This window comes from Rhinoderma darwinii, chromosome 10 (assembly GCF_050947455.1).
Source record: "Rhinoderma darwinii isolate aRhiDar2 chromosome 10, aRhiDar2.hap1, whole genome shotgun sequence".
NCBI classification, from domain to species: Eukaryota; Metazoa; Chordata; class Amphibia; order Anura; family Rhinodermatidae; genus Rhinoderma; species Rhinoderma darwinii.
Genome location: NC_134696.1, coordinates 77,938,918 through 77,953,556, shown reverse-complemented (window position 1 = coordinate 77,953,556; position 14,639 = coordinate 77,938,918). Strand labels below are relative to the sequence as shown.

Genomic DNA, 14,639 nt, shown 5'->3' with positions numbered 1-14,639 from the left:
AGCGTTACAGAGCAACGCCTTTCGTGCGCGGATCGTGCTCGGTACATGCGCAAACCGCGTTGATCTATAATACTATACATAAAGGTCAACCTTCTTTAAAAAGTGTCTTCTAAAACTATATTTGTGGGAGCAGTGCCAATCAAAGATCCAGCCTTTCCATTATATTCCCATAGTAATTATCTTCCATGATCTCTTAAGACAAATCTAATATTGCCTGATAGTATGAAGCACTAAAACATCTTTTTTAGAAAGTTCCAGTGCATTCATGAGACTCCACCTCCTCCCCTACTCCCTGGATGTGGTCCAGTTCTCCCTCCCCTTACTGCAGTAAGAAGCTGAACATTGCGGCAGAGGGAGGCAGCTGTCTGACTGCTGCAGGAGACCTGTGAACAGACTCAGGGAAGAAGGTAAAGCATTCTTATAACCAGCAAGAGCAAAGATGCATGCAGATCATTGCATCATGTAGAACATACATGAGGACCATGCACAGAGGTTTACATCACAGTGTAAGTCTAACAACAGTTTATTTGTATCTTTGTTTTTTTAGGAGGACTAACATAAATGCATGAGACAAAAAGATTTATGTTAGCCCGTTAGATATACAGTACATGGTTAACAGAGGGGGTCTATAACTCGTGTAAAGGAGACAAGACATTCCGACATACATTATCACCAGAGGTTATAGCGTTACACATGAGGACTGCAGGTAAATCTATTGCATTATCTTACCTTAGAATATTACAACAATCCACTTAAAATACAACCCCCAAGTGTTTAATGACAAATTCAGCTTGGCTATATGTGTAAATGTATTTATATATTAGGGAACGCCATACATAATGTGAGACAGAGAACGGTGTTGACCTTTAAAAATGCTTACATTTCATGTGGCTAGTTAACTCTTACTCGGAACAGATTATCAGCTGATATAATAGAAAAAGACATATAGGATAGACATACGTACACAAATCTATCGAAGAAACAAAAGAGTGATTTAAAAAAAAAAATGGGACACATCAAAAAGAAAACCAATAACAAACAAGGGATGGACCGGATGGAACTTTTTTTTTGTCTTTAAGCTGTATTCTATGTTTCTATGCATCATAGGGTATGTAGACAACATAGTTTTATAAGCCTTTATATTAGAAAAACATATAATGTCGAAACAAAATGACAAAACATTCTGCAAAATTGTCATAAATACAGTAATAAAACAGGTTATGAAATAAAAGCAATATCTAAAAAGGGCGTCTGATATTTATTGATTTTTTTATTGATATTTATTGTACAAAGAATTTTTTTATTCAAATCTTTTTTAAAACATCATGTAAGTAAAATGTAAATGTAAATGGTGAAAAATTAATTTTCAATTGGAATATATATGTAAGGCAGTTTTTCATCTCCTAAAAACAATTTACATAATTCCATAAAAAAGAATGTGATGTTTACATGGGACATTGCCACACTGATTTCTAATGATAAATAGCCCTATTGATCCATGTACAAATGTATTAATATATATATATATATATATATATATATATATATATATATATATATATATATATATATTTATTTATTTATTTTTAATTTATATTTCTATTAATTACTTAGCAGGTGTTATCAAATTATATTATCAATATCACACCACTGCTTCTTCTGACACTTCTGAATGCATACCTGCTAACCGTCTTGGATTCAGCAGTACTGTCCCGGATTCCTGGTGGTGTCCCGCTGTCCCGGGCAGCCGGGGGTATGTCCTGGACGGTTGAACCTAATGCTGAAGCAGGGAACCGTCAGCTCCCTTCTTCAGCATTAGTGTGGAGCGGAGGAGCAGAGGGAGCTCCTCCACTCGTCGAGGACTCCACGGGCACATCGCTGTTTTAAGAGCTGAGCCTGGGGAAGCCATTAACGTCACTGTCCCCAGTCGATGCTCGGGCTCGGGATTCCACTCCTAGAGATAGCCCCAAAGGTGATATCTACATGGGGGGAGGGGGTAACGCTATCTACAGGGGGTAGTGCTATCTTCAAGGGGGTGTGGCACTATCTACATGGGCACTGTGGCACTCTCTCCGTGGGCACTAGCATGATATATGTGGGCACTGGCACTAGGGGCAGCTAAGTGGGCATTATACTGTATGGGGCCAGCTAAGGTGAGATACTGTATGGGGGCAGCTATGGTGCATTATACTATATGGGGGCAGCTAAGGGGGCATTATACTCTATGGGGGTATTATACTGTATGGGGGAAGCTGTAGGGTCATTATACTGTATGGGGCAGCTGTGGGGGCATTACACTGTGTGGTGGCAGCTAAGAGAGCATTAAACGGCATGGTGGTAGCTAAGGTGGGCCTTATACTGTATGGGGAAGCTATAGAGGCATTATACTGTATAAGGGCAGCTATGGAGACAGTATACTGTATGGGGCAGCTATGGGGACATTATGCTGAATGGGACCAGCTTTGGGGCATTATACTGTACGGGGCAGCTATGGTGGCATTATACTGTGTGGGCATTATACAGTATGGGTGCATCTATGTGGGCATTATACTGTATGGGGAAGCTATGGGGGCTTTATATTGTATGGGGGCATTATGCTGTATGGGTGCAGCTATGGGGCATTATGCTGTATGGGGCAGCTATGGAGGCATTATACTGTATGGGGTAGCTATAGGAGCATTATACTGTATGGGGCATCTGTGGGGCATTATACTATATGGGGGCAGCTAAGGGGGCATTATACTCTATGGGGATATTATACTGTATGGGGGAAGCTATAGGGTCATTATACTGTATGGGGCAGCTGTGGGGGCATTACACTCTATGGTGGCAGCTAATAGAGCATTAAACTGCATGGTGGTAGCTAAGGTGGGCCTTATACTGTATGGGGGAAGCGATGGGGGCATTATACTGTATGGGGGAAGCTATAGAGGCATTATACTGTATAAGGGCTGCTATGGAGACAGTATACTGTATGGGGCAGCTATGGGGACATTATACTGAAGGGGGGCAGCTATGGGGCATTATACTGTATGGGGCAGCTATGGTGGCATTATACTGTATGGGGGCATCTATGTGGGAATTATACTGAATGGGGAAGCTATGGGGCATTATGCTGTATGGGGGCATTTGTTTGGGCATTAAACTACATGTGGGCATTTGTGTGGGCATTATACTGTATGGGGGCAGCTGTGTGGGCCAGTGGCTTAGCTATAGGGGTCGCAGCAGTCGCACTTGCGACTGGGCCCCTAAGCTAGGGGGGCTCGCAGGCCCCTTCGCCACACTAACGCTGACTGTGCTGTACTAAGGAGGAAGAGTCCGGATAATCACACTTCCGCACTCCGTGCTGTATCAGGCAGCAGTGGTGAACGTGCATGCGCTGCTGTGCTCTTACTTCCCCGTCATTAGGATGAATTTGCTCAGGGCACTGGTCTCTGTGCCTGGGTTATTCTCCCCCTTCCCTCCTGCAAAGACTTTCAGGACATTGTAGTTTGACAGCTGCAAGCACCCTGTCGTCCTGCCTTATCTTCTCTGCATTTGCCAAGGAAAGAGAAAGAAAAGAAAAACTCTGATTTCTTTCTTCTGAGCAGTGCAGAGATATTTCGATCTCTATTTAAAATGTGTGCTGCTTTGTATATCTTAGTACATGCTAAGTATACTGTACCACTTCACTGCCCATGAAAGATACAAATATATGGTATGGATGGTAATGAGGAACAGTTTAAAGCCTATGTAAATATTTAGAGGGAAATTTATTATTATTATTTTTTTAATAAAGTACTCAGACATTAAGATTAGTGCAACTTTCTAAATAGTTTTTATTAAAAATTATTTTTACTTTCTGAAATACATATATATATATTGTATATATGTATATATATATATCAGCTGTATCTAGCGTTAAATCCTGTTCCCGTCACGCCCGCGGGACTGACTGGTTCAGAGACACACAGGATCCACCTGTTATCCCGCTGACACTGAACCCATCAGGTCCACAGGACTGATGGATTCAGGTCTTAGCGAGCAATATAGCTGCTCTGTTTAGAGAATACAGCGCAGCTGTATCTCAGAAAGTAAAAAGAAGGTGGTGTACTAATCACACTGATTGACCTCTTTATAATAAAAAAAAATTGCCCTCCAAAAGGTGTACATAGCCTTTAAAGGCTATGTAAACCTTCGAAAGCTATTTTTTTTAATTAAAAGGTCAGTCAGTGTGTTCTGTGCAATTTTATAATTAGTTTTTATTAAAAATAGTTTTTAATTTTTCGAGATACAGCTGCTCTGTATTCTCTATACTGATCAGATGTATCGTTTGCTAATCGGGCAGTGAAAAACGGTCTGTGTGTGGCCGGATTTCCCGACCTGACCACGGTACATGTGAACGGGACTCCTGGCATCATAGACATTTATGATGTTAGGAGTCTCTGCGTCCCCACAGAACTGCTGTTCCGTACTATATCATTTCGTTCAGTAAAGAACAGCAGTTCGGTGGGGAGGCAGAGAACGGGACGTTCACATGTACCGTGGTCGGGCTGGGAAATCCGGCCGACACACGGACCGTTTTTCACGGCCGAGTTGCGGTCGTGTGCAAAAGATGTAAGACCTGAATCTGTTAGGTCCGCGGGACTAAGGGGTTCAGTGACAGCGGGAGACACGCAGGATCCATCTGTATTCCATCACATCTAAGTTATGAACTTAGATGTGATAGATAACAGGAGGATCCTGCGTGTCAGAGACATGCAGGACCTGCTGTCACTGAACCTGTCAGTCCCGCGGACCTGACTGGTACAGGATTTAGAGTATGATACAGTTGCTCTATATACAGGATACAAAGCAGTTGTATCTCAAAAAGTAAAAATAATTTTTAATAAAGACTAATTATAAAGTTGCACAAAACATACTGACCTATTTATTAGGAAAAAATAAAAATCGCTTTCAAAGGTTTACAAAGCCTTTGAGGATGTTGTAAAATAGTGACAGTCCACTGGTGTAGAAGCACAAGTCCTGCTGTTGGGAGAAAAGGGTGATTGTCCGCCAACCAAATGGAAACATACAAGGAACTGGAGGGATAAAGTCATAAAGGGTCCCTGTAAGTTATTTAAAAAAAACTAAAAACTTTACATTTGTATATATTAGCAATATAGACACTTTGCCCACGAAGACTTGTCATGAGACAATCCACAGTTATGCGGACCCCACAGTCTGTCCCAGCAGACTGCGGCAGGTATTATTAATTTAGGAGGCTCAGGGGGATTATTACATTGTGGCACTAGTACTGTAATGTTGCACAGAGGAGTGGACTATTAGGGTATGTGCACACGCTAGCTTCCTTTTACGTCTGAAAAGACAGACTGTTTTCAGGAGAAAACAGCTGCGTCGTTTCAGACATAAAAGCACCTCCTCGCATTATGCGAGGCGTCTTTGACGCCCGTAATCTTGAGCTGTTCTTCATTTACTTCAATGTAAAACGGCTCAAATTAAGTTTGCGGGGCACTTCTTTGACGAGGCAGTCATTTTACGCGTCGTCGTATGACAGCTGTCAAACGACGACGCGTAAATTACTGGTCGTCGGGACAGTACGTCGGCAAACCCATTCAAATGAATGGGCAGATGTTTGCCGACGTATTGTAGCCCTATTTTCAGGCATAAATCGAGGCATAATACGCCTCGTTTACGCCTGAAAATAGGTTGTGTGAACCCAGCCTTACTCTGTATGGGCACTAGGGGTAGCAGCAGCATAGGACGTTTGTTTGCAAATACGAGTCATGGCTGGAACTTGGAAGAAGTCAAGAAGGGAAAGAAAAGACGTCACCTGTAAGTCATTAGATGTAACTGTACTGTGTTCATTTTTCACTGTGTAGAACTGTTACCATTATTTAGAAGTATGGGGGGGGGGGGGCGGTACAAAACATATGTCTTGGGGTTTGGGTTAGACACCAGCAACGCCCCTGGCTACTTGTGCTTCATTAATCTATCTCTTAAGAGACCCAGCAATGCTGCTGAAAATAACGGGTGCACGGGGGGCCCAAGCTGAACTTTTGCACCGGGGCCCAAGCTGAACTTTTGCACCAGGGCCCAAGAGCCTTTAGCTACGCCCCTGGTGTGGGCATTGTACTGCATGGAAGCAGCTCTGGGACATTATGCTGTATGGGGCAGCTATGGAGGCATTATACTGTATGGGGTAGCTATAGGAGCATTATACTGTATGGGGCATCTGTGGGCCATTATACTGTATGTGGCAGCTAAGGGGGCATTATACTGTATGGGAACATTATACTCTATGGGGCAAGCTATAGGGGCATTATACTGTATGGGGCAGCTGTGCGGGCATTATACTGTATGGGGCAGCTATGGGGCAATATACTGTATAAGGGCAGCTATGGGGGCAGTATACTGTATTGGGGGAGCTATGGGGGTATTATGCTGTAAAGGCAGCTATGGGGCATTTTCCTGTATGGTGTAGCTATGGTGCATTATACAGTATGGGGGCATCTGTGGGGGTATTATACTGTATGGGGCAGCTATGAGGGCATTATACCAAATACTGTATATGTCGTGTTTTATTAATTTTGTCAAATAAAAGCATGTTTGTCTTAAAAATAATTAGTTTTTGCATTGCCGAATTCCAAAAGTCATCTGTTTGTTTTTTTCCCAGTGAATGTAGCTACAGGGAGGTGGCACTATAGAAGAGCTTCATTTTTCTAGGACGAGTTGTATTTTTTATTGGCATCTGTTTGGGGTACATAGAACTTTTATTATTCACTTTTATTATTTTTTTAACAAAAAACTGAAATTCTGCAATTGTTTTTCTTTTTTTTTTATGTCGTTCAGTTTGGTATAAATAATGTGTTCATTTTGTTGTGTGGGTTGTTACAATTGCAGCGATATCAATTATGTATTGTTTGTTGTTTTTCTATTTTGAATAAAAGTAGTTGTAATGATGGGGGTAAGGAAACAGACAAGTGAGCCCTAATCTACCCGCCACTCAGTCCCTGCCTACTTGCAACGACCCGCCCTAGGCGACGGGGTACAACTGGGCGACAGTCCCTACGCTCAATAAGTGCACGACAGACAAACAAACAAGGGTACACAGAAGCAAGGGAAAAGGGGTAGTTGCCCACGGCAACACCGTGAGCAAGAAGAGTGGTGAACGAGCCGAGTCAAACCAGGAGTGTACGAGGTACCAAACGCAGAGCAGGAGAGTAGTGAACAAGACGAGTCAAACCAGGAGTGTACGAGGTACCAAACGCAGAGCAGGAGAGTAGTCAGTAAGCCAGGGTCAATATGAAGCAGGGTCAAAAGTTCAAGAAGCTGCAGCAGGGCCAGGAAACCAAACGAGAAGAATCACAAGCAAGGAGGAACAGGAAAGGCAGGTATAAATAGACAGGGCGGGAGCTAGCTCCGTCTGGCCAGGCTGTGATAGGCTCTCCCACTCCTAAGCCTGCCATCCTGAGTGGTGGAAGATGGAGTCAGTCTCACAGACATAGAAGCAGGTGCAGACTGATTACCTATGGGCGTAGATACGGAAGCTGTGCCTGGCAGATCCTTAACAGTAGTTTTATTTTTTTTGTCTTTTTTAATAAACTATAGAAATTTTATTATTTTTAGTTTTAGTGTCACTGGTAGACTTGAATTTGCAATACTTTGTTCACTTTTATAATACATTGCAAGAATTGTGTATTGGGCCTAATAAGCTCACATACATGGCAGTCATTGGGGTCTTTGTCAGGCCCCTGGCTGCCATAGCAACCAATTGGCAACCCATGATCGTAAAGGAGCCATGGCGGCTCCCTCTGTAAAATTACTTAGATGTCGCGGTAACTATTGAGGGGTCTAAGGGTATGTTCACACGGCGTATAAATGACCCGAAAAACAGCTGAAAAAACAGAAGCTGAACGCCTCCAAACATCTGCCCATTGATTTTAATGGGAAAAACAGCGTTTCGTTCCAACGGGGCGGTTTTCTATGCGACCATTTGAAAAAAGGGGTGCTTAAAAAAACGCCCTGTACAAAGAAGTGAGTCTTATTTCTTGACTCGTTTTTGGAGCCGTTTTTCATTGTGTCAATAGAAAAACAGCTCCAAAAACGCATCAAAAAAAGTTTTTCCTTGAAAACAGTTCCGTATTTTACAGGCGTTTTCGTTTTGCATGTGAACATATCCTTTGGGTTAAAACAGCCAGGATCAGAGTTATCTCTGTTGTTGAGGGATGTCAGCTTTAAATGATAGCTGACATCAGCTACAGATAGTGTGACAACGTCCCCTGTGCCCATGCCATCCTCATGCTGTAATGGTATGGCATGATGCGTGAAATACCTGCTCCCCACGCTGTACTATTACGGTGTGGGAAGGGGTTTATGTGTCATTTATTTATCATGTATTGCTTTATTGCTTCTTTGTGGTCTTTTCCTCTGTTATTACCTCTTCACTCAAATTATTCCGTGTACCACACTGCTAAGTTTGTTCTCTATCCCAGAGTAAACAAAACACAAATATACAGCAGCACGCTGCGGGCACTAAGATATATTCACACTTTTTATATTTTTATTGTTTAAAATTTAAAAACAGCTATATTTACTATACTTATAAATGCAAGGTTCTTAGAGCACATTTTTAACAAATTGTGCGAGCCCATCTGCCACAACATGGTGACCTCTACTCCCTACAAAATGTATTTAAGATAGGTAGGAATCCATTTTTAAAAACAGCCTTGGATGGGTAGGAGGAGTGCACGACCAAGATAGGGCAGTCACCACCCCCAAAAGTACAATGCAAAATACATAATTAGTCAGCACCTCCTAACAAAGTGAAATAAATGGGCATGTGCTGAAAGTATGAGTTGCTTTGTCGTGGCAGGTGTGCCCACACAATTTGATCAGTCTAGGATCTGCTGCAACTTTGTGTTTGTTTGCTATTACATTGCAGTCACATCAGCTTAGCACCTGCCTGTTTTTTTCACTTTGTTAGTAGGTGCTGACTAATTTTGTCTTTTGCAACCAGAGCAAACTTTAGGGGTGTGCGACCTGTGTGAGTGCACAGGGTTCTACACCCTCCCAGCATGTAGGGGGCGTCACTGGGCTCTGCTTCTGCTCTGTCCTCTGCACACACACTGAGGAAACAAGAGCGAGGCAGAGAGGAGGAAGCTCCGCCCACAGCCCGTACCTGCAAGACACCTGTGAGCCTATCAGCAAGGTGAGATAGTAAGCAAGACACCTGTGAGCCTGTCAGTGAGGTGAGATAGTAAGTGCCTATGTGTGTATATGTGTGTGTATATATGTATCTGCGTTTGTTTGTGTATATGTCCCAGTATGTGCGTCTGTGTCTATATATGTGTCTGCATGTGTATATATGTCTCTGTGTACGTGAGTACATGTTTCTGTGTGTGTTTGTATATATATATATATATATATATATATATATATGCATCTGTGTGTTAATATGTGCCTGTGTGGGTGTAGTTATTACTGTGTGTTATCTGTGGTGTTACATAGGACTGCAGATAATATCCACTGCATTATCTGTACTCAGAGAGTTGTCACTGTGTTATCTGTGGCGTTACATAGGACTTCAGGTAACATCCAATGCATTATCTGTACTCAGAGAGTTATCACTGTGTTATTTGTGGTGTTGCATAGGACTGCAGGTCACATCTACTGCATTATCTTTACTGTGTATATGTGTGCCGTGTGTGCAGGGACAATGCTAGCTTTTCTGCTGTCTCAGGCGAAAATTGAAATGGCGCCCCCCAAATTTTGATTGACATCCCCCTGGCTCTTCTACAGTACATCACTAGCAGCCTCCTCCAACTCTTGCAGATGCTCCGTTGCCCTGTACTCCCTGGCATGCGCGGAGCAGCGATGAAGCCAGGCAGAGTACACCTCGCTGCACGGTATATGCCCAATGAGTACAAGGCAATTTCACATCCGAGAAAGCTGAAGGAGACTAGTAGTGATGTATAACAGCCAGGGGGATGTCAATGAAGCATGTAAAGGTGGGTTTGGATTCAGGAGTATGCGACTCTTCAGAATAGCGACACCGCCCCATGACCCTTTATTTATTTATCTATCTATCTATCTATCTATCTATCTATCTATCTATCTATCTATCTATCTATCTATCTCATATCTATCTATCTATCTATCTATCTATCTATCTATCTATCTATCTATCTATCTATCTATCTATCTATCTATCTATCTATTCATCTATCTATCCACGTATCTCATATCTATCTATCTAAAAAAAAAAACGACAATGGTGTAGAGCAGCACTGTAGCCAAATAAACCTTGCGGCTGGTGCAATACTTCAAGGGAGCGACCTTCTCCCCATGTTGTATAGATGAAAAAAATGGTTGGGAAGCAGCACTCAGGTAAAAGGATATTTAATCACCAAAACATCAGACAGCACAGCAACATTTCACTTTCTCAGTGATAGCAGTACATAAATACAACACCAGAACCAAGCTCAGTACATAAATACAACACCAGAACAAAGCTCAATACATAACTACAGCACCAGAACAAAGCTAATTACATACAGTATATACAGAACAGAACCAAGCTCGGTACATATATACAGCACCAGAACTGTCACGATTCTGGGTTATGTGGACCCACTAGGCAGATCCACCGTAGCGGAGTGGCAGCTAACTATCAATCAAATGTCTAAGCACAGAGTACCTGTATGAGAGTCCAGACAGACCCGAGATGTAGCAGATGCTTTGGCACAGATGATTTGTGGCAGCTGATGCTTGGCGTGACAGATGACACTGGATGTGGCAGAAGACACCGGACATGGCAGATGACACAGGACATGGCAGATGACACCGGATGTGGCAGAAGACACAAACACGACTCCAACACTAGACTTCAGCTCAGGAACAAGCACAGTTACTAGATACAGGATATGGGATGCAGGATACGGGAACACAGGAAACAGGATACAACTAAGGGACCATTTGCTTAACCTGGGTAGGCAACAACAATGCTCAGGCAAGGAGGAAGAGGGCAGAGCCCTTTTTATATTACAAGGTGTGTTGGGATTGGGTAGAGAACATTAAACAGGTGCGCATGCGCACCTTAAAGTTCACTATAGGACAGTGCGGCCTCGTGTGCTGGCATTTCCGGGAAGGGAGACGCCGGCAAGAGTGCAGAGGTCTGTGGTCGCTGGTAGGTGAGAGAAAGCAACGGTCCGTGACCGCGGCCATTACAGTACCCCCCCCCCCCTTACGTCCTCTCTTCTTAGATCCAGAGCATGAGAGTAATTTTTTAATGAAAGCGATGGTCTCCTATGGCTCCCAAGACCTCTCCTCAGGAACAAACACTTTCCAGTCCTCCAAATAGAAAGTCTTTCCTCCTACACTCTTATAGGCCAGAATCTCTTTCACCTCGAAGACATGAGAAGAACCGCTGGGAGCATCTGCAGAACTAGGAGATTTACTGTAGCGATTCAGGACCACAGGTTTTAGGAAGGACGCATGGAATCAGTTGGGAATCCTGAGAGTAGGAGACGGCCGAAGCTTATAGGACACATGGTTTATTCGTTGCAGGACTTCGAAAGGACCGAGGAACTTGGGAGCGAATATGTGAGTAGGCATTTTGAGACTAATGTTTCTTGAGGATAGCCAGACCTTGACTCCGGGAGAAAACTGAAGAGGAACTTTTCTTTTTTATCGGCATGCTATTTCATGCGATCAACTGCTTTAATGATCACAGACTTGGTTTGCTGCCAGATGTGAAGGAAAGTCCCAAATGAAGAATTAGCTGTCAGTACTTGAGTCATTGCTGGTACAGGAAGAGGAATTTGTGGATGCTGACTGTACACAATGTAGAATGGAGAAGATGTAGTCGACTCACTTTTATAGTTATTATAAGAGATTTCTGCCCAAGGCAGAAGCTGTACCCAATTATCATGTTGGGTAGAAACAAAATGACAAAGATAATTCTCTAATATTTGATTGGTGATCTCCACTTGACCATTAGGGTATGTTCACACGGCCTATTTACGGACGTAAATCGGGCGTTTTTGTCCCGAATTACGCCCGAAAATAGCGCCTCAATAGCGCTGACAAACATCTGCCCATTGAAAGCAATGGGCAGACATTTGTCTGTTCACACGAGGCGTATATTTACGCGCCGCTGTCAAATGACGGCGCGTAAATAGACGCCCGCGTAGAAGAAGTGACCTGTCACTTCTTTGGCCGTAATTGGAGCCGCTATTCATTGACTCCAATGAATAGCAGCGCTAATTACGGCCGTAATTGACGCGGCGTTCAAGCGCCTGCACATGCCGGTACGGCTGAAATTACGGGGATGTTTTCAGGCTGAAACATCCCCGTAATTTCAGCCGTTACGGACCCCCGCCGTGTGAACATACCCTCAGACTGTGGATGATAGGCAGAAGGGAAATTGAACTTCACATCTAGCAGACTGCACAGTGTTTTCCAGAATTTGGACGTAAACTGTACTCCCCGGTCCGAGACAATATGGAGAGGTAGTCCGTGCAGGCGAAAGATGTGCAGAATGAAGAGATTTGCCAGACGAGGAGCGGACCAGTCAAAGGAACGAAATGTGCCATTTTAGAGAAACAGTCCACCACTATACAGACAGTATTACATCCAGCCGAAGGAAGAAGGTCTGTGATAAAGTCTATAGCGATTTGTTGCCAAGGGGCATCAGGCACTGGCAGAGGTTGGAGCAGACCAGCAGGAGCACCAAGTGGATTTTGGGGCCTTCTTTTTATTAGATAACATTTTAGGCACCTTGTCAGGTTTGAAGAAGTCTTGTGATGCCAAAACAAAGGAAACTCCCCAAAAAAGACCCCATTTTGGGAACTACACCCCACAAGGAATTCATCTAGGGATGTAGTGAGCATTTTGAACCCACAGGTGTTTCATAGATGAAATTAGAATTTGGACGTAAAAAATGTTTCTCTAATAAGATGTCGTTTTAGCTAAAAAAAAAAATTTCCACAAGGAATAAAGAAGAAAAAGCCCCCCAAGATTTGTAAAGCAACTTCTCCAGAGTATGTAAATACCCCATATGTGGTCATAAACTGCTGTTTGGGCACACGGCAAGACTTAGGGTGGATTTACACGAACGTGATTTGCGTCCGTGCAACCCGCGTGAATTTCACCCGGGTCGCACGTACCTATGCAAGTCTATGGGGCAGTGCAGACTGCCCGTGATTTTTGCGCAGCGTGAGTTCGCTGCGTAAAACTCACGACACCAGTCAATGGGTGCGTGAAAATCACACGCACCACACGGAAGCACTTCCGTGGGACGCGCGTTATTCGCGCAACAGCAGTAAAAAAATGAATGTAAACAGAAAAGCACCACGTGCTTTTCTGTTTACAAACATCCAAACGGAGTGTCATTTATGATGGCGGCTGCGTGAAAAGCACGCAGCCGCGCACCATATGAACATGACACACGGAGCTGTTAAGTGCCTTTTGTGCACGCAAAACGCCGCGTTTTTTGCGCGCGCAAAATGCACACGCTCGTGTAAATCCGCCCTTAGAAGGGAAGGAGCATCATTTGGCTTTTTGAGCGCAGATTTTGCTGGATTGGTTTCCATGTTGCATTTGCAAGGCCCCTGAGATACCAGTACAGTGGAAAAAGTGACTCCATTGAGGAAACTACACTCCCTGAGGAATTAATCTAGGTGTGTAGTGAGCTTTTTGACCCTACAGGTGTTTCATTAGTTTTTATTAGACTTAAAATATATATATTTTTTCATTAAAATGTAGCTTTAGCTCCAAATTTTTCATTTTCTCAACAAATAAAGTACGGAAATACCTCATATGGTGTCATGAACTGCTGTTTGGGCACACGGCAGAGCTTAGAAGGGAAGGCGTGCTATTTGTTTTTTGGAGCACAGATTTTGCTGGATTGGTTTCTTGGCACCATGTCACGTTTGCTAAGCCCCTGTGGGACCAAAACAGTGGAGAATCCCTAAAAGTGACTCCATTTGGGAAACTACACACTTTGAGGAATTTATCTAGGGGTGTAGTGAGCATTTTGATCCCACAGGTGTTTCATAGATTTTATTAGAATTGGGCAGTAAAAATAAAAATATATTTTTTTCCAATAAGACGTAGCTCAAAATTTTTCATTTTCTCAACAAATAAAAGGAGAAAAAGTACCCCAACATTCGTAAAGCAATTTCTCCCGAGTAAGGCAATATCCCATATGTGGAAGTAAACTGCTGCTTGGACACGCTGTCGGGTTCAGAAGGGAGGGAGCGCCGTTTGGCTTTTGGAGCGTGGATTTTGCTTGGTAGTAGTTCTGTTTAGAGTTTTACTGGTATTTTAGTTTATAATGTGGGGGCATATGTAAGCTGGGCAGAGTACATCAGGGGCACAGTCAGGTGGTATAATAATGGGGAAAAATAATCCAAAGATGTATGTAACGCTGTGAAGCAATCTTTCATGCACAGGCCAGTGTCGCACAGATAAATGGTGTCGTTTCTTATCCCCCTTTTGGTTCACACACGGCACCTTTGAAGTTTGGGGAATTTTGCTGGGAAAGTGTTGTCCTGGTATAATACGGGCACCCTCGCTTCCAGCAGATATGTTTGGGTCCTCCCCTTCCTGGTTCCCTAGTTTTAGTGCCTTGATAAATCGCCTCTTGAAACAGAAAA

General features: G+C 43.2%; 1 protein-coding gene across 3 annotated transcripts in view; it reads left to right on the top strand.

The window, feature by feature from the left end:
• Nucleotides 1-332: 332 nt before the first annotated feature.
• THY1 (Thy-1 cell surface antigen) overlaps nt 333-14,639 on the top strand; it is a 38,386-nt gene continuing 24,079 nt past the window's right edge. Inside the window, exons 1-2 of one of the 3 annotated variants that reach the window (XM_075838914.1) lie at nt 333-407; nt 548-706. The gene's annotated coding sequence lies outside the window, so the exon portion shown is untranslated. Of the gene's footprint in view, nt 507-547; nt 707-14,639 lie in introns of all 3 variants that reach the window. The other 2 variants (XM_075838912.1, XM_075838913.1) reach the window with 2 other exon arrangements.